Source organism: Eubalaena glacialis, chromosome 2 (genome assembly GCF_028564815.1).
Source record: "Eubalaena glacialis isolate mEubGla1 chromosome 2, mEubGla1.1.hap2.+ XY, whole genome shotgun sequence".
Lineage (NCBI taxonomy): Eukaryota > Metazoa > Chordata > Mammalia > Artiodactyla > Balaenidae > Eubalaena > Eubalaena glacialis.
This window is the reverse complement of record NC_083717.1, coordinates 128930601-128949434: the sequence shown is the minus strand read 5'-3', so window position 1 is coordinate 128949434 and position 18834 is coordinate 128930601. Positions and strand designations below refer to the sequence as shown.

The window sequence follows — 18834 nt, the reverse complement described above, 5'->3', positions numbered from 1 at the left end:
GGCAGAGATAGAACAAGAATAATTCCACATATTTTGATTCCTCTATGACTCTTATAGGCCTTTGTCTTAACCCAGCAGCCTGAAAACAGATTTAGGTAAAACAGCCCTTCTCTCCCTAGTCCATTTTAAGCAGACAACATCCTCCCATCACCGCCTTAGCAGACACCGACTAACCAAGAAAACAGCCATAAAATTAAGGCCCAGACATTTAACACTCACCATCTCCTGCTCCCACCGCCTTCTTTTGATGTTTACAGCACATCTGTAGGATGCAATACTAGGAGATGCCTTGTTTGACCTGCTGCATGATGCTGTGACATCAGTTCAGATGATGCAGCTCATTATGGGAAAGACTGCTGTTGCTATGGCAACTGGGATGTGCTAGGAATCCTTGCTGCATTTCCAGTGGAGCCTGAGACAATACGGAAGCCCTGTAAGAAACAGACAATATGCAAAATTTAGATCAAAGGAAGAGGATCCCTCATTGGGCTAAAATCCATAGGTTTAAAAGGGATTTCCCTGAAGTCATTTTGGAAAAAATAAAAATTACCTCCTACTTTGTTGTAACACACTTAGAAAAAGGGGAGGGGGGAATGAGATTTAGTGCTAAAACAAATAAAAACTCAAAAGGACAATGTTTCTCTGTTAGGCAATTTGATTACTTTTTTCCTCTCTGGACAGCATTTCAATTACTTTTTTTTAAAGTTATTAAAAAGAATTTTTCTCATTTGTCAAAGACCAAAAGAACAAAGCAAGGAACAGAAAAAAAAATTAAAAATGGAATATAAACAGCTGAGAAAGTGACTCTAATTCTAAAGAAAATAGGCTGTAATTCTCAGAATATGGACAAACTCCTACCAACAAAGTCTGTCCTAATCATTTCCACTGATGGACACCAACCCAGACACATGACATGTGACACAGAACCTTCTCATGCAGACTAGCCCCAGCTCTCACTTGAGCATTGGATAGGCACATTGGATAGCCCCAGCTCTCACTTGAGCATTGGATAGGCACATTGGATAGGAAGGAGGTTTAGAATCTAGGGGGCACACCACATCACCTTCAACTTCTCGGGCCCCTTCCCTTGACATGCAGAGAACCCCTACCACTCAGAGCCAAAATGCAAGAGTCTTTTTCTGGGACCAAACCTGGTAGTTGGAACAAATGGCAGACCTGCTAGAAACTTCCTAAATCATTGGCATTCCAAACATTGGGGTTCTGTTTTCCTCTCTATGGGGCAATGAGACACACAGGAGGAAATTACTCACACCCCTCCCCCCACAAAAGCTGAAACTGTGTGAAAAGCCACATTTAGATAAGACATAGTGAGGTATTTCTCTAGTTCGTAAAAGAAAAGCAAAACTAAAGCAATCATTTCTTTCCACTCCTGAGCAGAAACAAACATTATGTGATGCGAACTGGGGAGAAGGAGACATGGACAAAGCAGCCATCTCTTGCATATTTAATACTCTCAGACCATGGATAGAGAGAGAATCAAGCTGACCTACATACATCCACTCTATCTGCACAACTCTGGGGAAGAACAACATTCTAAAACCCCCAAATCTAATGAGACAATTATGTCGTCCCCTCCTACTTGAGATTTTAAATGGCATTGTTAACCAGCAGCATGGGGGATGGGGAGATGAGATAGCAGAAGGAATTCAGGCAGTGGCTTGGTAAATGGCGGCTGATAAAATGCCTGAAAGATGCCAAGATCCTAGCAGGGTGCACCATCAGCTATGCACAGAGCATCCCCTCCCTGATGCAAAGCCAGGATTGTTCTTGCTTCACCTAATGAGGAATTGGGAGGCCAAGAACAAGATGTGAAGCTGCCTGCCCAAGTCATCCGTGCTCTCAGTCATGGGCAGAGCCTGACTCCCACCCTTATCTTAGGCCACATGCCACACCAAGGGAAGTAACAGGCAGCCACTCCAGTGCAAAGAGCACTGATCTGGGATTCAGGAAACCCAAGTGTTAATGCCAGTTCCTCCAGTGAGCATCTGTGTAACATCAGGTCAATAAATTAACCTCTCTGGGCCTCAAGTTTTTCATCTGCAGAGATGATGGATTTAGCTAATAACCACGGTTTTCAAGTTTTTTGTTAGTAGTGGAACCCTATCTTCTAATGATACAGATCAAAGCTGGGCTACCCTGGTTGAGAGGAGATAAGAAGCCCAGAGCCAAGTTTGACGAGCTCTTCTCAACCCCATCCCCCATCTCATCTGCTATGATCTGACCTCTGAAGGCACTCTGATGAAACCCTCAGCCACAGGGGAAGATGGAGTGAAAGTCATGGCTCTATAACAATATTATCAGACTTTCCATAACTGAAATCCACCGTTCTATAAAAGGGAGAGAAGAGGGTGGGATCAGGTGTTCCAGACTTGAATATGGCTTCTCAGTATGAGTTTTCTTTGCCAGAAAAAAGTCATTGGTTTGGTGGGAAGAGATGGATGTCTCATCGAATCTGAGGCCAAGTCAGACTTTTATCAACCTGAAGTGGCTGAATCACTGGCCCCCAAAATGGCCTGGATTGGCTTAAAAAGTGGACCCATAAAGCAGAAGCAAGTCATGAAGTATTTTCTTGCTGTGTGAATGGGGCTGTAGTAATTCACCTTGAATTTCCCAATGGCCTTTCTCACTACCCCCAAATCCTCAACTTGTGGTATTGTTTTGAGGATTGCATGCACTAATGTTTATAAAAGCATTTGGAAACCAAAAACGTCACAGAAACGTTGAACCTTGTTAATATTGTCGTTAACAGCCCACTCACCCCAGTCAGGGGAGGCTATTTAGCTCTCGCCTGTAGGTCCAGTAAGATTCTGGACTCTGGAATAAGATGGTTAGGAAATGGCTTACAAAGTCTGCACAGCTACCAATGAGGGCTTACCCCTCACTACTCACTTCAGGGAAGGTAATGGACAAGGGGTCCTCCCGGAGGACAAAGCCAGGGCCATGGGCAGAATGGATAAACAGCCCCTCTTGGAGAACAGAGCCAGGGCCATACCAAGGAAACTCTCCTACTTCCAGGTGGCCATTCTTACTAGCCCAGGGCCATTTCTACCCTAAGCAATGTTACTTGGCAATACTGTTGACATTTTATTATTTTCAGGTTTCCAGGAGAACAGAGCTATAGAATTAACCAGAGGTCGAAATCTTATGCAGAAGGAGAAGGGGTTTAGTCAATCCTTTACCAACAATGCCCAATTCTGGAATTCTGGCTTCAAAATTAACCTTCATTCACAAAATATACAAATACTCAAGCACTCTAACCACAGGCCTACATGACCATATACCCATGCTGGCTGTAGATGCTGTTTTAATCAGTATATACTTTCTGAGAACATTTGTTGGCCAAAAATATTTGGATACCAAATTACAGTGGTCATTTGTGGCTCTTACTGTTGTCAAACGCACGCCATCCCTTCTACTTTTTTTAGATAACCGCACAGATATTATTATTAATCATGGGTGATCAGAATAGAATTTGCAACCATAATATTAATAATAAGCTCAGTTATTATTGTAGTTAGCTAATGTTTGGATTTATTATTTCCTCTCAGACATTACCTCTTCCACATTCTAACTTATATGCTTTGGGTGGGAATCCAACCAAGGAATGCAGAATGCCACTCAGTCTTAAGCCAATAAGCTTGTTCCATCCCCAGACATACAGAAATTAGTTCAGAGATGGTATGAGACCCCACTGAAGCCAATAAGATACAGTGAGACATTGTAAAGAAATCACTGTTGGCTCCTGGTTTTGAAAGGGTGTCAAATCTGAAGTAGCTCATCCATTTTGTATTCATGAGTGAAGACGTGTCTAAGCCAACAGAGGGAGGGCTGAGCTGAGTTGAGAGAAAAGAAACTGAGTTCTGATGACACTGCTTGGGCTAGAAATCAGCCCTACTCTGACTGTGTAGATTATAAGAGCCAAAAAGTCCCTTTTCTTCTTCAGCCAGTATGTTTTGGGATTTCAGTCACAGTAAACAGAGCCCTAACTGATCCAATCATTGAAGAAACTGTGTAAGGCATAAATTAGCACCATTAGCATGAAGCGTACTTGGAAGAAAAAAAAAAAAAACCTTGGGCTCTGGAGTGGTGCATGAGACTGAACAGTGAGACCCCTCAAAGGGCTAGGGTCAGGGCCAGAGCTGGCAAGTCCCCCTCACATGGAAGGTGCAATGCGTCATTCATCTTTTCTCCTAGACATTCCCGGACTTGACAGTGACTACATACTCCAATCAGCTTAAGCCCCATTCCTCTGTCCTTTCCCAGGCAAAATTCCCATCAGCAAAGGCCAAAAAGCCTCCAAAAGCCCAGGGAGGATGGATTAGCTCCTGAATGAACACCTCAGTTTGGAACCTGAAGCAAACCTTGGGGTGATTTTCGCCAAAGAAACTGGCCCCAACCTGTTCAAAGGTCTCCCTGTCATCTTCTGAATTTAAGATTTTCTCTTGCCCGACTTTAGAGTTAATATGGTTTGCTGCTTCACTAGATTTAACGCCAAACAAAAACATTCGACATAAAACCAAGTGGCTTTAATGTGCTGGTGGAAGTCCAGTTGTGCTGAGTTATATAGGTAAAGGAAATACCTATATATGTCAGGACCAACATATGATGAGGGTTTATGTGCTGTTTAAACTTTGCACTGGCATTTCTGGGCCTTTCCTGTTGTAGTATTCAATTTTTTCATAGGTCTTAATCTTATCTACTCAAGTAGACAGCTCTTTAGGGTACTACCAATGTCTTGTGCTACTTTTGATTCCCCCATAACCTTTAGCGCACTCCTACATTACTTTAGGCATAAGTAATCCCCTAACAAGTCCTTCTTAGTTCTTAATTTCTTTTTTGTTAAAGTAACATTGTTTCCATTCCTGGCAAAGAAAAATTTCCTAACAGCTTTCTCCTTATCACAGCAGAGTTTGAAATGTTGTAAGATTTTACTAAGGCTTACATGTGTAAGTCTTTTCCCCTTCCTTTTGCTGCCTAAAATAACAAAAAGTAATTTGCTACTAAGAAAATCTGACCAAAAATGATAAAGCAAGCCAGCAAACAAACATTTAATATGTGTCATCAGAGACAGAAGGAATAGTGATCATGATACCTGTTTCAAGTTATTTACAACTGAGTCTTTTAATTAACATAGAATTTTCAGCCCACACGGTCTTTTAAAAAACTAGATTCCTCCCCTTACCTGAGAAAAATCATGAATAAAATAACTAACCCTCATTTACACATATTCTCCCGGCATAAGAATAAAACATTCTAGAAAGATGGAGTTTCCCGAGATAACTTTAGTTAGAAAAAGTGATTCCCTTTTCTATGGAAAAGAAACAAATTACATCATACCTTCATATGTAAAATTCCTACAGTAAATAATACGTTAAAGGGCTCACTAAATCAAAGTTACAAGTAGCTCTGATAAAAGAGATTTGTTTTACAAGGTACAAACATTTTTTTTAGTGAATAATCCAATTTAGTAAATGTACTCTTAAAAATCAGCTCTATATAAAGTACAGAGTTACACACCATTGGTAAAGTTATCTTCATTTGCTAGAGTGCTATGAAACAAACAAGAAAGCTAAAATGTTCAGCCGATTACAAGTATCCATTTTGCTTTACATCTAACTGAGTTGTTATATCAGGCTACCTTATATTCCATTAACTAGATGCATGTCTGTCATGGAAACAACTTCAAGCATCTTCAGGGCAAAGACTAAGTCTTCCAGAGCAGAGTAGGTTGTGTAGCAAACACTTGTTGTGTACATTGCCTAGTAAATGTTTCTTTACATGAGTTTGTCAAACTCAGAGACTTGATCCTGGCCAGCTAAAGACATGCAATTAGAAACTCCCAAACCACCAGTCAAACATAAATATACATGCATATAAACACATACACATATAGACTTAAAAACATAGGTGAGAATGAGTTTTTGCACATAATCCCAATATTTCCCTCTTACTCTAGCCAATGATAACATTTTACTTTTAAATGTACTAATTTACTGCTGGTCTAAACATTCTATCAAAATGTATTTATTGTAAGAACATTTCACCATAATACAAAATATTATTGCTTCATGGAATTCTTTTGAAAAGGATTACACAGACACAAACATAAAAGTAAATCTAAAATATTCATAAGTATACATGTCACAAAAAGAACATATACCATAATAAATACACTGAGATAACATACAAAACAATAAAATCAAGTAATAAAAGCATTGCTTTACCTAGCTCTATGTTTATAGTGCTTGCTTGGTGCTATGGACTGAATATGTGTATCCCCCCAGAATTCACATGCTGAAATCCTAACCCCCAAGGTAATGGTATCAGGAAATGGAACTTTTGAGAAGTGACCAGGTCATGAAGGTGGATCGCTCACAAATGGGATTAGCACCCTTACAAAAGAGGCCCCAAAAAGCTCCCTTGACCCCTTTTACCATGTGAGTACAAAGCAAAGAGCATTGTCTATGAACCAGGAAGTGGGTTCTCACCAAACACAGAATCTTCCAGCCCCTTGATCTTGGACTTCCCAGACTCCACAACTGTGTGAAATTAATGTCTGTTTTTTATAAGCTACCCAGTCTATGGTATTTCTGTTATAGCAGCCCAAACAGATTAAGATCCCAGCTCCTCAAAACTAAGTTGTGTTTCTATATACCTACAACAAAAGATAAATTAAGAAAACAATCCTATTTACAATGGAGTCAAAAAGAATAAAATACTTAGTAGTAAATTTAACCCAGGAAGGTGAGAGATCAGTACACTGAAAATTCTAAAACACTGATGAAAGAAATTAAAGAAGACACACATAAATGGAAAGGTAGCCCATGTTCATGGATTAGAATAAATAATATTGTTAAAATGTCCATACTACTCAAAGCAATTTTCAGATTCAATTTAATCCCTATGAAAATGCCAGTGCATTTTTTACAGAAATAGAAAAAACAACCCTAAACTTTGCATGGAACCAAAAAAGATCACAAATAACTAAAGCAATCTTGAGCAAGAAGAACAAAGCTGGAGGCATCACACGTCCTGATTTCAAACTATCATACAAGGCTATAGAAAGCAAAACAATATGATACTGGCATAAAAATAAACACATAGATCAATGGAACAGAATAGAGAGCCCCAAAACAAATGCATGCATATGTGGTCAACTAACTTTCAACAAAGGCACCAAGAACACAAAATGGGAAAAGATAGCCTCTTCAGTAAGTGGAGCTGGGAAAACTGGATATCCACATGCAGAAGAATGAAATTGTGCCCTTATCTTACATCATACACAAAAATAAATTCAAAATGGATTGAAGACTTAAGGAAAAGACCTGAAACCATAAAATCCTCAGAAGAAAATATAGGGGAAAAGCTCCTTGACATTGGTCTTGGCAGTAATTTTTTGGATACAACATCAAAAGCACAGACAACAGAAGCAAAAATAAACGAGACTACATCAAACTAAAAAGTTTCTGCATAGCAAAGGAAACAATCAAGAAAGAAGAAAATATTTGCAAACCATATATCCAATAAAGGTTTAATATCCAAAATAAACAAGAAGTCTTACAACTCATAGCAAAAAAACAAATAATCCAATTTAAAAATGGGCAAAGGATCTGAATAGACACTTTTCCAAAGAAGACATACAAATGGCCAAAAGGTATATGAAAGATGTTCAACCTCACTAATCAGGAAAATGTAAATCAAAACCACAATGAGATATCACTTCACACCTACTAGGATGTCTGTTATCAAAAAGACAATAGATAACAAATATTGTCCAGAATGTGGAGAAAAGGGAGCCCTTATACACTGTTGGTGGGAATGTAAACTGGTACTGCCACTATGGAAAACAGTATGAAGGTTCTTCAAAAAATTAAAAATAGAACTACCGTATGATCCATAAATCCTACTTCTGGGTATATATCCGAAGGAAATGAAATCACTATCTCAAAGAGATATCTGCCCTCCAATGTTCATTTCAGCATTACTCACAATAGCCAAAATATACAAACAACCTAAGTGTCCATCAAAAGATGAAAGGATAAAGAAAATGTGGAAGACATATATAATCTGTGGAAGATATCTATATACGAGATTTATATCTCCCATTTCATATATGAGTGTGTGCGTGTGTGTGTGTGTATAAAATACATTCAGCCATAAAAAAGAAGGAAATACTGCCATTTGTAACAACATGGATGAACCTGGAGGGCATCATGCTAAATGTAATAAGCCTGAGAAAGAGACAAATACTGTATGGTATAAGTGGAATCTGAAAAAAAAAATTTAAACTCATAGAACAGAGAATAGAATGGTGGTTGCCAGGGTCTTGGGGAAGATGTTGATCAAAGGGTACACATTTTCAGTTATAAGATGAGTAAGTTCTGAGGATGTAATGTACAGCATGGTGACTATAGTTGATAATTCTGTATTGTATATTTGAAATCTGCTGAGAGTGTATCAATAGACCTTATGCATTCTCACCAAAGAAACCAAAAAACAAAAACCCAGTGACCATGTGAAGCGATAGATGTGTTAATTAAGTTGATTGTGGTAATCATTTCACAATGTATATGTATAGCAAATCATCACATTGTACAAATTAAATATATTACAATTTTATTTGTCAACTATACCTTGATAAAGCTGGGGGATAGAGGGAGAAAACAACAACAACAACAAGAAAAAAGACACCCAGATCTTGTATGGAATTGAGCCAAGTGCTTCCTAACTAATATAAGATCAAAATACTTCAGGACCTGTTTTAGTTGGTGTGCTGGCCCTTGGCTTAATGTCTTAAAACACCCAAGAAGTGTGGCATAACTGTAGATAGTACCTGCTGTAGTTGGTCAGCACTTTAATAATGTGCCATTCAGGTTTTAAAATGTTAGTGGTGTGCTGTAGAGTATCACAAATAGTACAAGAGATGAGCTAGACTGAACAAAAAGATGATGTGTCACAGTAAAAATGAGCCAGCACCATTTATCTATCTGGGACTTCAAGTGGTGATTTAAAATAAGTAAATACCGCCCCCCCTCCCCCGCCCCCCGCCAAAGTGGCGCCATTCTGAGGCACTGTTTCTGATGCTGTGTGGGCTCCCATGTATTGGTGGGCTTTGAAATCAGCTTTGGAGTCTCCCTCATAGGAGACAGCCTTATGAGTAACTGTCACGCAGACGGTGGGACCTGAGGAGAGTCTAAGTCCCACCTGCTCCATGGTCTCCCTCACAAACCTGCTTTGGTTCCTAAATTACCTCAGAATCCACTCCACTCAGTTGGAAGCTAATGAATGTTTTGGAGGAGAGGTGTCACCATCTGCCATCGCAGCCACTGATACCCGCAAGGCAGTGCGTGCTGTGGGACTGGCACTAAGCAGATGAGTGGGAAGACAAATAGGTTGAAGCCCCACCACTAACAGCCACGGGAAATCGGGCAAGGCATTAACCTCTCTCAGAGTCCTCAACTGTAAAATGAGGAGTAACTGCTCTGCTTACCTAACAGTGCTATGAGAATCTAGGAAGCAAATGCCGTATTTGTAAGTGTTATAAGAAAGAAAGAGGGAAAGGAGGAAATGAGTAAAGGGAAAGGGAAAAAGAAAATGTTGGAAGGGAAAAGAGAAGGAAGAAAAAGAGGAAAAGAAAGAGGGAGAGAGGTAAGTAAAGGGACAGGGGAATGAGGAAGAGAAAAAAGGGCAGGGAAAAGGGAAGGAGGAATGAAAAAAAGAGGGGAGGAAAAGAGCAAGGGAAATGGGGGAAAGTGGAGGGGGAGAAGCAACAGGAAGGGAAAGGGGCACAGAGGAAGGGAAAGGGGCACAGAGGAAGGGAAAAGGTGCGAAGGAATGTAGGCTTTGGAGCCTGAATTCTTCTAGGCTCTGCTCCCACCTAAGTGTATGTCCTTGGGCAAAGCATTTATCTAAGCTTCACATTTCTCCTCTGGGAAATGGGGATAATAATTCTGCCTTTCAATGTTATTATTAAGATTATCTATTCACTTTTTCAACCAATATTTAGTGAGCACCATTCTAGGTGCTTGGCATGCATCAGTCAACAAACAGACCAGAATCTCTGTCTTTGGGGAGCTGACATTCTAGTATGAATCGAAGTGTCTAGCATGGTACTTGGCATATACCAGACACTCAGTAGATGTTAATTAACATTTTCATTGATACTAACAATGTATGGTGTTTATAAAATGTAAAATATTATTATTAGCTCAAATTAATCAGATTAGCCAGATTCCATTTCTATGGAGAAATGGAACTTAGAAGAGGTAAACTCTGATGAGGAAGGGAAGAAAGTTGCAGCAAACCAGATGGTACCAGGGAGAGAGACTGAGGTGGAACCCCTGTGTGCCCAGGATGCACCACCCTGCAGCATCAGTTGAAGAAAACTGCTCTTCAACCGAAACACCCACTGTGGACTGTTAAATGAGGAGAAAAAAACTACTATAATATTTGAGATGTTACATGTATTTTTCAAAGACCCCCAGGTTATTCTAATGATCAGTCAGGACTGAGAACCGCTGAACTAAATAATTCATATGTGAATAATTGAAACTTTGCTGCACTATGTGAAGTATAAGTATATAATTAATGTACATGAAGGATCGCTATGCACTTCCTGTGGCTAGAACAGGAACTTTTGAGTTTTTCTACTAAGGGTGACATTCGTTCTGATCCACACTTTACTTGTTCACTTGACTTACAGAAGGTGAGGGGGAGTATGCAAGATGAGAGAAGTAGAATGAAAGGATCTTGAATGTGCCTTAAAGAGGGCTCAGTCTAGGGGGTGAGGGGGATGTGGAGCCACTCAGAATTTTAAACTAGGAAGAGGCATATTCTAAAGGCTATCCTTCTAAGAGTTTTATAATACGTCCTCATCTGGAATTCCTAGAAACGGGCTCTTCTATTAATCTCTAAATTGGTATAGTTCTCCCTTTTTTTTTGTATCTAAAAGCTATCTTTTAAAAATACACTCTCGGACTTCCCTGGTGGTCCAGTGGCTAAGACTCCGCGGTCCCAATGCAGGGAGCCTGGGTTTGATCCCTGGTCGGGGAACTAGATCCTACATGCTGCAACTAAGAGTTCATATGCCACAACTAAAGATCCCGCATGACACAATGAAGATCCCGCACATGGCAACAAAGTTCCCACATGCTACAGCTAAGACCTGGCTCAGCCAAATAAATAAATATTTAATAAATAAATAAAAATACACTCTCAGCTTAAATTGCTAAGGAGACATATATACAGCAAATGTATACAGAGTAAGGGATTCAAATATTTTTGTCAAATATGAGTTACTTTTTGAGAAATAAGGAAGAATAAATGAGAGAAAAATTATAATAATTATTCTTATAATAGCTAACTATGGGAGAGGCACGGTTAGGGTATGTATTAATTCATTTAATCATTAAATAATCCTGTGAGAAAGGTACTGAGTCTCATTTTGCAGATAAGGAACAGAGGCACCAAGAGTTGCTCAAGATCTTGCTGCTATAAGTGGCAGAACCAGAATTTGAATCCAGGTGGGTGGACTGACTACAGAGCCTGTACTCTTTTTTCTTTTAATTAAAGTATAGTTGATTTACAATGTTGTGTTAGTTTCTGGCATACAGCAAAGTGATTCAGTTATACATATATATATATGTATTCTTTTTCATATTCTTTTCCATTATGGTTTATTACAGGATATTGAATATAGTTCCCTGTGCTACACAGTAAATCCTTATTGTTTACTGATTTTACTTACATAATATGTATCTGTTAACCCCATACTCCCAATTTATCCCTCTCCCTCCCCTTTCCTCTTTGGTAACCATAAGTTTGTTTTCTATATCTGTGAGTCTGTTTCTATTCGTAAATAAGTTCATTTGCATCATATTTTAGATTCCAAATATATGTAATATCATATGGTATTTGTCTTTCTCTTTCTGACTTACTTCACTTAGTATATTTATCTCTAGGTCCATCCATGTTGCTGCAAATGGCATTATTTCATTCTTTTTTATGGCTGAGTAGTAGTATTCCATTGTGTATATATACCACATCTTCTTTATGCATTCATCCGTCAATGGACATTTAGGTTACTTCCATGTCTTGGCTATTGTAAATAGCGCTGCTATGAACACTGGGGTGCATATATCTTTTCAAATTATATGAAAATAATGTAATTATTTTTCTCTGGATATATGCCCAGGAGAGGACTGCTGGATCAGATGGCAACTCTATTTTTAGTTTTTTGAGGAACCTCCATACTGTTCTGCATAGTGGCTATACCAATTTACATTGCCATCAACAGTGTAGGAGGGTTCCCTTTTCTCCACACCCCCTCCAGGGCTTGTTATTTGTAGATTTTTGATCATGGCCATTCTAACTGGTGTGAGGTGATACCTCATTGTAGTTATGATTTGCATTTCTCTAATAATTAGCGATGTTGAGCATCTTTTCATGTGCCTATTGGCCATCTGTATGTCTTCTTTGGAGAAATGTCTATTTAGGTCTTCTGTCCCTTTTCTGATTGGGTTGTTTGCTTTTTTGTTATTGAGTTGTATGAGCTGTTTGTATATTTTGGGCAGAGCCTGTACTCTTAACCTCCAAGACACAGCATGTTGAATATAATCCCCAAAATGTTTATATTTATCTCTGGAACACAGACGCTCCCTCATTAACAGACCTTTCCAGGCATCTTGCCTTGACCACTTGGTTCCCCAGCAGCAACCCAGAATTCAGTCAGCAGTGGAAAAGAGAGACCATGCTCACTCCAATAATCCACAATATAAATTAGCTATGTATAAATCATGAAGAGGAGACTATGCCTTAAAGAGCTTCCAATTGACCCCTCACATTTTAGAGGCTACCAATTGCAAAAGTCTTGCCTAACAAAACTTTGTTGGTACAATCTGACACTCATGGGCATGTATTAAGTTTTCAATAAATTCTTGTTGATCAAAGCAATACCCAGATCTAAACTATTCAGCCATTAGCTCAGGCATTTTTCTATTACAAACTCAGTTTTTATTATTCTTATGCATGTTTCCACAAGTTTACTAGATATTGATGCATCCATATACATTATGAAGTATTGTAAATTTGGTTTTAAAGTTTATGTAATGGTGGCCCTGCATAAAGTTGGGGTTTTTTCCTCAATATTACATTTTTTATATCTATCCAGGTAGACAGAAATAGCTCTAGGACATTCATTTTAACTGCTGTAAAGTATTTCATTTCATGAGAAGCCCAAAATTCATTTATCCATTTTCCTGTTGATGGACATTTATATTGTCACTGATTATTGGTCAAATACCCTATATGGTATAAGGTAAGATACTAATTTTATTTTTTAAGAAAAAAGATCTACAAAAACAAATCCAAAACAATTAACAAAATGGCAATAAGAACATACAGATTGATAATTACCTTAAACATAAACAGATTAAATGCACCAACCAAAAGACACAGGTGGGCTGAATGGATACAAAAACAAGACCCATATATATGCTGTCTACAAGAGACACACTTCAGATCTAGGGACACATACAGACTGAAAGTGAGGGGATGGAAAAAGTTATTCCATGCAAATGGAACTCAAAAGAAAGCTGGAGTAGCAATACTCACATCAGACAAAAAAGACTTTAAAATAAAGACTGTTACAGGAGACAAAGAAGAATACTACATAATGATCAAGGGATCAATCCAAGAAGATATAACAATCATAAATATATATGCACCCAACATAGGAGCACCTCAATACATAAGGCAAATGCTAACAGCCATAAAAGGGGAAATTGACAGTAACACAATAATAGCAGGGGACTTTAACACCCCACTTTCATCAATGGATAGATCATCCAGACAGAAAATCAATAAAGAAACACAGGCCTTAAATGACACATTAGAGCAGACGGACTTAATTGATATTTATAAAGCATTCCATCCAAAAGCAGCAAAATACACATTCTTCTCAAGTGCACATGGAACATTCTCCAGGATAGATCACATGCTGGGCCACAAAGCGAGCGTCGGTAAATTTAAGAAAATTGAAATCATATCAAGCATCTATTCCAATCAGAACACTATGAGATTAGAAATCAACAACAAGAAAAAAACCTGTAAAATGTACAAACACATGGAGGCTAAACAATATGCTATTAAACAACCAATGGACCGCTGAAGAAATCAAGATGAAATCAAAAATTACCTAGAAACAAATGAAAATAAAGCACAACAATCCAAAACCTATGGGATGCAGCAAAAGCAGTTCTAAGAGGGAAGTTTACAGAAATACAATCCTACCTCAGGAAACAAGAAAAATCTCAAATTAGCAACCTAACCTTACACCTAAAGCAACTAGAGAAAGAAGTACAAACAAAACTCAAAGTTAGTACAAGGAAAGAAATCATAAAGATAAGATCAGAAATAAATGGAATAGAGATGAAGAAAACAATAGAAAGGATCAATGAAACTAAAAGCTGGTTCTTTGAAAAGATAAACAAAATTGATAAACCTTTAGCCAGACTCATCAAGAAAAAAGGGAGAGGGTGCAAATGAATAAAATTAGAAATGAAAAAGGAGAAGTTACAATGAACACCACAGAAATACAAAGGATCATAAGAGACTACTACAACAAGCATATATATGCCAACAAAATGGACCCCCTAGAAGAAATGAACAAATTCTTAGAAAGACACAAGCTCCCAAGACTGAAGAAATAGAAAATATGAACAGCCCAGGCGTTTATTTCCACATTATAGTGCCTATGCTGCCCAAGGAACAAAGGTGCTTAAAGACAATGCTACTGATCAAAGAGTGTGGCTGCACAAGGTACATGGCATGGCAAGGCTACAAGGATGTACAAGCTCAATAACTGCTAGAACTCTTGTTTCCCTGGCCTAATTTTCAGGCTTTGGGTCTGTGCTAATTTGAAGGGTTGCTTTATAAAGAGAGAGTCAGTAAAACACACTGTGGCTCCAGAGGGAAGCAGAACACAGGGCTGGGAATTGGGAGCCTTGAGTCTCAGTCCTGGTAATTAGCTCTGAGGGTCATTCATCTTCTCTGTGTTTCAGTTTTTGTCACGATACATGCCCTGCCATTTCTGGGGACTATTGTGAAATTCCCTGAGATAATAATGGGGAATGTGCTTTCTGTATTTAAAGTCTACAGGCCAGCCCAGTGAAAATGGCAAAGGTTTTAGAGCCCAACAGACCTAGGTTTAAATCCCAGGTCTGTCATTCACTAACTGTGTGATCGTGGGCAAGTTACTTGCCCTCTCTAAACATAATGTTCTCATCTGTTGAAAAGGGTTAATAGTAAGACCTATCTCTTAGAATAGTCAAAAGTAACTAAATGAGCTAATTATAGAAAACATCTGGCACATATCAATGCTAAATAAATGGTAAATATTGTGCTTGTTTGCCAGCCATTATTTCTCAGGTTAGTCTCACGTAGACTATAAACATCTTCAAGGCTTTGACAATGAATCTTTAAAAATCCCTACAGCATCTGGCATAGAAGTGAATATGTGAATGGTGACTAGTAGCAGCAGAAGAAGAAGCAATACTAGTAGGAGCAAAATCAGCCACAGCAGCATCAGCTAGACCACTGTTAGAGCAGCGGGTAGCAGCAGCAATAATAGAGCAATAGTAGTAAGGGCAGCAATAATAACAATAGTAATCACTGCAATGCTATCCCAGCCTATGCCTTCTTCTACTGTGGATCATCTATCCCCATACTAAGAAGATAAAGTCTCCCATGCAAATAAGCACTGATTTATAGGCACTGAGTCAAAAGAAATTAAGCAAACCCTGCAAGCTGAGGAAGCTCAAATGCTAATGGATGTTAAATACAGGTTTCATCATACTAGTCCTGTAAGTTGTCATCTGTTATCAGATGCAGCATCTCTTTGCTACTGTTAAATGGGGAAGATGCTAAAGAAAGAAGCTGGGAGAATTCTGAACAGTGGTGAGCCTGATTCATTCAATACTTCAGGAGAAAGAATCCTAGGCACCTGTGCTCTCAAACTTCAGCCTTGGTTAGAACCTTCTTCTCTGACTCTCAAAACCCCAGCATCTTAAGGGGCTCCAGTCCTGCAGATTGGAAGTCAGTTTTTCAGGTATCAGGGAATGAGCAGAAAGGCTTAGATAACTACCTGAAAGAGAGGCCCAAGTCTGTCCCAGGTACTTTGGGGAAAAGAACAAAGAGGTTGGGAGAGCGACCACAGTGAAGCCAAGAAAATAAACTTAAAACACCAGATGGATTCCCCCATCCATCCTCACAAGCTAGGTTTTCTTTCTGTGGTGAAGATTTTAATTATTGTTTGATAAAGTAACCAAAAGCATAGATGCATTGGAATTTCCTCCTTTTTGCCCTTGTTTTTAATGCATGGCTTCCCTTGGGGAACATGGGGGAGGAAGTTTATTTAAGTTTATTTAATAATATATACATGGTATATATTTAAAAAGAAAACAATTACAAAGAGCCAAAAGCGGGCAAAGCTTGACCATGAACCACATATAAAGAAACATCCTTCCAATAAGAGCAATTCCAAAGGGGAAAACACATTCTCTGGTTAGCAAATACATGTATGAAGACACCAGCACACCTATCCAAATACATGTATACAGACTTGGTACAGCCAAAGAAACACAGCACATCAAAATGACAATACAACAAGAAATAAACATCCTAATGGAATAACTCAAAGGAATTAAAATAAGATATATCAGGAAGACTCTCACTTACCACTACTGGACAGTATTTTTATTAACGTGGGAATGAAGGACAACAATCTGCCCTTTGGGAACAAACAAGTCAGGAGCCTTTTTCTGTAGAGGCCTAATGAGCTCTCCATAACCCAGCACTTTCCTGTTTCCTCAGTGATAGGAAATCAGAGTTCACAAAGAAGGTTCCATTTGGCTGAATCCCAAGGGGAGAAGCAATTTTGCTCAGAGCTTTCTGAGAAGAGAGCCCAAGGGGTAGAAAGCTTAGGTTCTCTTCTGCTCTGCAGGGGATGCATGTGGGCAGTAATTCCGGGAATGGTACTGGAACAAAGTGTCCACGGTTTAATCCATCACCTATCTCATCACCACATCTCCAAGGCCGGTCAGGGCTTACAGGTCTTGAAATTTCCTGTGGCTCACCCAGGAACGGATTTCCTGACTCTAGATTCCTAACTTGCCAAGCTCAGCATTTGCCAACAGCGGCCCTCGGCTAGGTAATGGAAAAATACAGAATCTGGTGGCATCAAACGGGTGTGTACTAGCAAATATCCACCAAGTGGCTGATGGTGAGCCAGGATGAATACAGAAGTACAAGGACTGAGCTAATAATTTTGTGTTCAGTCAAGTAACATCGTTATCTCACAGTCAGCTCTTTCTTCACTGGTGGCAAAGACTCCCTCATCTTTTTTTGGTCCCAGAGGCAGCAGAAGCTCTAGAAATGCTTGGGGCAGGTAGTGGCAGGGCAGAGAGAATGGAGTGACCTAGCACAAGGAGAGGCAGCGCTGGAGGTGGGAAAAACCAAAACTATGCTCCCACCCCCACCACAAATACCCACTAGTTATTTGAACGATGAGATTCAGAGTTACCAGCTTGGGCTTAAGCAGAGTGCTCAGTCCTAAAACAGACCTAATGGTAACCTAGCAAATGTTTTGTAAACTCTAAAGCACTACATAAATGTTATCTTTACTATTATTACCAAAAAGATAATATCCAGCACTCCACCATTTGAAAATTATATTTTACTCTTATTTCTTGTTTTTAAGCTGTTAATGGTCTAGGTGGTTTCTTTTTTTTTTTTAATAGATTTTATTTATTTATTTATTTTTTGGCTGCGTTGGGTCTTCCGTTGCTGCAGGCTTTCTCTAGTTGTCGCGAGCGGGGTGGGGGGGCTACTCTTCATTGCAGTGCGAGGGCTTCTCATTGCAGTGGCTTCTTTTGTTGCGGAGCATGGGCTCCAGGCGCGCGGGCTTCAGTAGTTGTGGCTCGTAGGCTCTAGAGTGCAGGCTCAGTAGTTGTGGCGCACGGGCCTAGTTGCTCCGCGGCATGTGGGATCTTCCCGGACCAGGGCTCAAACCCGTGTCCCCTGCATTAGCAGGTGTATTCTTAACCACTGCACCACCAGGGAAGCCCCTAGGTGATTTCTTAAATGAACCTTAGAGCACTTATTAGTCATGTCAAGTATTCTCCGCAGAAATTCTAGACAAATCAATCAATGAGGATAGCAGTGGAAAAAAAAAAAACACTTTCAAAAATTCGTCCTTTTCTTCAAGAAACATTATTTTCTGTTATTAAAGAAAACATCACTCAGCCTGAAGTACAGTGGACCCCTGAACAACATGGGTTTGAACTAAACAGGCCCACTTAGACGCAGATTTTTTCCACTAAATATGTACTTTAGTACTGCATGATCCATAGTTGGTTGAATCCATGGATGTGGAACTGCAGATATGGAGGACCGACTATAGTTATAGTAGATTTTCGAGTGCTTAGGGTCAGTGCCTCTAACCCCCTCATTGTTCCAGGGTCAACCTGGTTGACTTTACCAGTAATCAAGGCTATTTCATGCAACCAGGAGTTGGTTTTTTAATTACAGCTATCTGACCTAGAGAACTTTCAGAACAAAGAAAAACTATGCTCCATATATTATTCCTGCTTCCACCCATTACATACAGAGAAAACACATTTCTGGAAGTTTTAGAATAGGAGTTTTCCTTTACTCCGGCCATCAAGGTTCAGAGATACAGAGGTCTAGCTTCAAAGACTAAAATATTGCACTGTGTGATTTAGTACCAGACTCAATGTAAGTATAATGAGAGTTCTG

The 18834-nt window shown here is 39.2% G+C and overlaps 1 protein-coding gene across 9 annotated transcripts in view; it reads right to left on the bottom strand.

Moving 5' to 3' along the window:
• AKAP6 (A-kinase anchoring protein 6) overlaps positions 1-18834 on the bottom strand; it is a 570108-nt gene that overhangs the window by 468515 nt on the left and 82759 nt on the right. For all 9 annotated transcript variants that reach the window (XM_061180772.1, XM_061180767.1, XM_061180765.1 and 6 more), the window contains one exon: positions 220-431. The gene's annotated coding sequence lies outside the window, so the exon portion shown is untranslated. The remainder of the gene's footprint in view (positions 1-219; positions 432-18834) is intronic.